Below are 6,000 nucleotides of genomic sequence, written 5' to 3' on the forward strand. Positions count from 1 at the left end.
ATGTAAGAGGTCATGGTAGTAGGATCAAAGTCTGAGGCTAGGTCTGTGCAAAAACACAAGACTTTACCAGAAAAAAAAAAAAAAAAACTAAAGCAAAGGGCTAGCAAACAACTAGCAAAGGGCTAGCAGGCACTCAAGTTAGTAGAGTGTCTGCCTAGCAAGTGGGAGGCTGAGTGCCAACTCTAGCCCTGAAGAAAGGAAAGAGAGAAAGAAAGGAAAGAAGGAAGGAGGGAAGGAAGGAAGGAAGGAAGGAAGGAAGGAAGGAAGGAAGGAAGGAAGGAAGGAAGGGAAGAAAAAGGGAAGGAAGGAAGGAGGGAAAGAAGGGAGGGAGGGAGGGAGGGAGGGAAAGAGGGAGGGAGGGAAGGAGGGAGGGAGGGAGGGAAGGAGGGAGAGAGAGAGAGGGGAGGGAAAGGAGAGGGAAAGGAAGGGGAAAAGGGGAGGAAAGAAACAAGGGAGGTGAAGGAAAGAGAGGGTATGGGGGAAGAGAAGAGAAGGGAGATGAGAGGGAGAAAAGAAGAGTCCGTTAAAGTTAACAATGTAGCTGGTATGTGGATTCAGCAGAAGTTGTCACCATGTCTGCCTGAGTGTGATCTTTCTCATCAACTCCCAAGAGGATCATCACCATCTGGCCTGGCATTGGCCTGACATTGAGCTGGATGGACCCTGAGCCCTAGTGCAGAGTCCTGCCCTTGCCTTTACAGCCAGGCCACATTCTTCCTTGGCACCTTCACAGAGCCATCTTCCTGAATCACAGTAGTGACCCTACTTAGGCCCTCTCTCCTGCTCTGAAATGAGCCTCCATCCTCATCCTAATGTGTGACCGGCCCTCATGATGTCTCCTTTTCTAAATACCTGTTTCTAGCCTCCAGCTCAGCAGCTCTGCCCGCCTCTGTCTCTGAGGCTTCACAGACCTTGTACTTTCACTGGGGCCCAGAGAGCAAGCCAGAGGCCTAAGAGCCTTCCTTCCACACAGAAGGCTGGTCACCCAGCAGAACCTCTCTCCTGAGCATTCTCAACCTTCTTTTTATTTTTTATTTTTTTGGTGGGGGGAGGGGGGGGTCTGGTCGTGGGGTCTGAACTCTGGGCCTGGACGCTGTCCCTCAGCTCTTCAGCTCAAGGCTAGCACTCTACCACTTGAGCCACAGTGCCACTTCTGGCTTTTTTTTTTCTTATGTGGTATTGAGGAATCGAACCCAGGGCCTCAGGCATGCAAGGCAAACGCTCTACCACTGAGCCAACTTCCCAGCCCAATATTCAACCTTCTTTACAGAAAGGAGCCTTTGAGAGCCTGACTAAACCAAGGACTCCAACCCTATTTAAATACATGGGGGCCAACATCTCCTCCTAAAGTCAGGGGGCAGCTAGGAATCCTGCCCGGTGATGCCAAGGGGACACTTGCCACTTCTCCCCAGCACTGACCTCATCCAACCCTCCATGCTGCCAGAAGCAGAAACTGTACAGATAAGGGACAGAAAGATGTGAATCAGAATACACACTCAAATCTCTCTGCCTTCACAGTGTGTGTGTGTGTGTGTGTGTGTGTATGTGTGTGTGTTTGTGCGCGCGCGCGCACACGTGCTGGTACCAGTCTTGAAATCAGGTCCTGGGCACTATTCTTAGCTTTTTTGTTCAAGGCTAGAGCTCTTTTATTGGGAGGGGAGGTCATGGGGCTTGAACTCTGAGCATGGGCTCTGTCCCTGAGCTCTTCAGCTCAAGGCGAGTGTTCTATCACTTGAGCCACAGTGCCACTTCTGATTTTCTGGTAGTTAATTGAAGATAAGAGTCTCATGGACCTTCCTGCCCAGGCTGGCTTAGAACTACAAACCTCAGATCTCAGCCCCCTGAATAGCTAGGATTTCAGGCGTGAGCCACCAGCACCTGGCTCACAGTCTGTGTCAACCTTTCCTAGAGTGATTGTTTCAGATGCAGGTTTCCCAGCCTTCCACTAAATCATGAGAGCCCCTGCCCCTCACCCAGCCTCAGGGAACCTCATGTTGAAAACGGCCACACTTCCCTAGTCAGACACCCCCCTCGCCCCCCAGGAGCATGCCTACACATTCCAGCTATTACAGAGGTGCCACAAATTACCCCCAAACTCTGTAGGGTAAAGCAAGCCATATTTGTTTTTACTCCCAAATGCATGGTTCAGGAATTGAGAAAGGGCATCAGGTCCACCAGGTTCTACTGGTAGAAGCCCAGATTCAAGAGGAAGGAAGAGAGTTGGGCTCCACCTCCCTGTGGCCCTGCTAGGTCTCCTGGTGCGGAGCACCCCATGGGGACTGTTGTCACAGCCATCTTTGAAAAGGGCAACCTGTCACTTGAAGCCTTTGCTTGTATGCAAAAATCTCGTAAAAAAAAAAATCAACCTGACTCCTTCACTCTGCAGCCTGGAGAGAACAACGCATAACATTCATCAAAGTCACTTTTCAACAGGCTTTCACATGCTTCAACCTTCGTTCCTTCCACTGGGAAGAAGGCAATGGCGGAGCCACACGCCTCAGTGGCCACACTCAGGAAGTGCTCTTGGTAGGAATTGTGTCCAGGTGGTTCTTGTGGGCTGATTTTTAAAAAGGTAGGTTCCCCCAGCTTCCTTCTGACCTCAAGCAACCTCATCTCAGGGTCCAGGTGAGACACATGACCAAAATGAAAAGGGTTCCACAAGAAGACAGCCTTGGTAGATGGCAATTGGGACACTTTTTGCAAAGAGCAGTGTGGCCATAGGGTAACCAAGTGTAAACCACACACATGGCTTTGATGCAGGAATCCTTCTCCAATTCAGTCCAAAGAGCTGGTCCAGATGTAAGAAGACATATGCCCAACATATGCCCATAAGACGGCTTAAAATAGTGAAAAATTGAAAGCAGTCTTCATATCTACAAGTTGGTGATAGATTGGGTCAATAAATTGTAGCTCGTTAATACTGGGTTTCAAAGAATGAAGTAGATCTCCGGGGACTGATAGGGGAAAATCCCCCAAGATATATGATTAAGTAGGAGGGGGAGGAAAAGCAACGGAACAACATATGTTACAAATCCCATTTACATACAAGTATGTGCACTTCAGCCCAAGGAGAGAGATGTGGAGGAAGATTTACTGCACAGTAGACTTCAGTGTGAAGTTTGCTTATTTCCATATTGTTAAAATGTTTAACCATCAGCTAGGCAGGCGCCGACAGCTCATACTTGTCATCCTAACTATTCAGGAGGCTGAACTCTGAGGGTAGCAGTTCAGGGCCAGCTTGGGTAGGAAAGTACATGAGGCTCTTATCTCCAATTAACCACCAGGATGTGAGTTGTGGCTCTAGCGGTGGAGCACTAGCTTTGAGTGTAAAGGCTAAGGGACAGCTAGCTCCCAAGCTCTGAGTTCAAGCTCCAAGACTGGCACCAAAAAAAAAGAGTTGTGTTTGTTATTAATTTTAACCATCCTAACAGTGATGTTGCCCAGATTATGCCTATCATACACAGGGCTTGTTGCAAGTCCCTTACATGTGTTAAGTCACCTTACTCTCTCACAGCCCTGTGAAGTGAATGCTCTTCTTATCCCCACTGAGAAAGCCTTATTGTCAGACAGCTCCCCTCAGCCACAGAGCCAGGTCAGCAAATGGCCAGCACAAGGCAAATCCAGACAGCTGGCTCTGGAGAACACGTTCATGGCCACTAAGCCACTCTTCCACTCCACAGTGATTAGACAGCATTTTCAGCCAAGCACTAGGCCATTTCTTGAAAGGGATGGGGAAAAAAGATGTCATCAAGTGAGCCTAAAGAAGACTAAAGTTTCCAGAAGGAGCATCTGTCCACACACTGGGGACTTTGCTGCACTACCTCCCTGCTGGGCACATAGAAGAAAGTCAAGCTGAGTACTGGCAGATCATGCTTGTAATCCTAGCAATTCAGGAGGCTGGGATCTGAAGATCAAGGTTTAAAGTTTGCCCAGGTGGGAACGTTTTCGAGACTCTTAGCTCCAATTAACCAGCAAAAAGCCAGAAGTGGTAAAACGCCAGCTTTGAGCAAAACAAGCTAAGAGATGGAGCCCAGGCCCTGAGTTCAAGCCCCAGTATGGGACCAAATGATGATGATGGTGGAGAAGGAGGAGGAGGAGGAAGAGGAAGAGGAGGAAGAAGAGGAAGAGGAGAAGGAGGAAGAAGAGGAGGAGGAGGAAGAAGATGAAGAGGAGGAGGAGGAGGAGGAGGTGGGGAGGGGGAAATAATTCAATTCTGAGAGCTGTGACATGGTCTGGTCCACCGAGCCTGGGCGAAATGAAATGTTAAGGAGATACAGATTGAGGCTCAGAGTCCTGGGTGATGTGAAGTCCTTGTCAAGAAGGGGCCAGACACCGGTGGCTCACACCTGTAATCCTAGCTATTCAAAAGGCTGAGATCTGAGAATCACGGTTCAAAGCCAGCCCAGGCAGGAAAATCCATGATACTTTAACCTCCAATAAACCACTAGAAAACCAGAAGTGGTACTGTGGCTCAAGTGGTAGAGTGTTCATCTTGAGCTGAAGAGCACAGGGACAGTGCCCAAGCCCAGAGTTCAAGCCCCACAACTGACCAAAAAAAAAGTCAAGAAGAGACCTGGCACCTGTGGCTCATGCCAGCAACCCTAGCTACTCAGGAGGCTGAAAGATGAGGATCACACTTCAAAGCCAGCCTGGGCAGGAAAGTCCATTAGACTCCAGTTGACCACCAAAAAACCAGAAGTAGTGCTGTGGCTTAAAATGGTAGAGCTCTCGCCTTGAACAAAAAAGCTCAGGGACAGCAGCCAGACTCTGAGTTCAAGCCCCATGACTGACAAAAAAAAGTCAAGATTTCCAGCCTCAAGGCATACCCAGTGCAAAGAAAAACACTGTTATTATAAGTAGCTATTTCAAACAGACCCAATGTTGAGAAAGTAAGAAGAGAAGAGAGATGGTGTCAGTGGCGGCCAGAGTCTGATCTTCCTGCATTGCTGTCGGCAGGAGGCTTGAGGAGGCCTTCGGGAGGCTGATGGCCAGGAGGACAAAGGAGACTCCAGGGAAAACTATCCCAAGGGAAGGGAGATCCTAGGTGCATAGTATGGTCCAGAGGTGAGGATGGGGAGATTCTGAACCTGACTGTGCTGTGTCACTCAGTCACTCAGTGCACAACACCTACAGCCTCGTGACTGAGACTTCATCCAGGGACTCCCAAAACTACAAGTTGAAGTTTGAGGAGCTGTTACTTTTCAGGCTTCTTGGTCCTTCAAGCAGTAAGGGCAGCAGGACCCTGCCCCACACCCGCCATGGGGCACTGGGCCCTCAGCCCACCCCTCCCTCCCCTGGACACAGATGGCCCCGGGGCCTCAAGGGCCAGCAGACTCCATCCTGGAGACCTGGAGCGGGACCAGAGGAGAGCAGTGGATACTCATGATGGTCAATGGCAGACCTGAGGATCTTGGGGCAGGGGATCACTAGCACAACCTGAGCCTTGGTTTACCACATCAAGAGCTGCCTTGAGCAACGGAAAAGCAGAGGGCCTGGCACAAACCCTGAGGCAGATAGGAAAAGAAGAGGTATGCAAAGCAGGCTAGCCTGCCCGGTCATGGGCCTGCCCTCACGAGGAAAGGGTTTACACTTTCTTCTCTCCTCAAGGTTTGTATTCCCACCCCAGTCCCCAGTCTTCACCCCCTCTCCCCTCCTCCCTCTCCAGGCCTCACCCAACCCCACAGGGCTGGCACCTCGGAACTTCCTTCCATCTGCAGAAATGAGGTGGCCCAGTCTGGTTGGAGGCAGAAGGGACTTTCCTCTGGAAACTTTCTTTTTAAAGCAGAGCAAGAAACAAATGGCTCTGCAATCCACCGGGATCGCCCTGGGTTGGAAATTTAAAATGCATTAAGGTTGAGAGACCTATAAACATGTCATAACACGCTCTGCAAGCTGCCGCCTGGGTGACTCGCGGCACAGGAGCCCTGAAGGGTACAGGCGGGTACGTTCACTGCACTCAGATTGCGCTCACACCCACACCTGGGCACACAGGTGTGGGTG

The sequence above is a fragment of the Dipodomys merriami genome, unplaced genomic scaffold (assembly GCF_024711535.1).
Source record: "Dipodomys merriami isolate MVZ:Mamm:240054 unplaced genomic scaffold, mDipMer1.0.p SCAF_71, whole genome shotgun sequence".
Lineage (NCBI taxonomy): Eukaryota > Metazoa > Chordata > Mammalia > Rodentia > Heteromyidae > Dipodomys > Dipodomys merriami.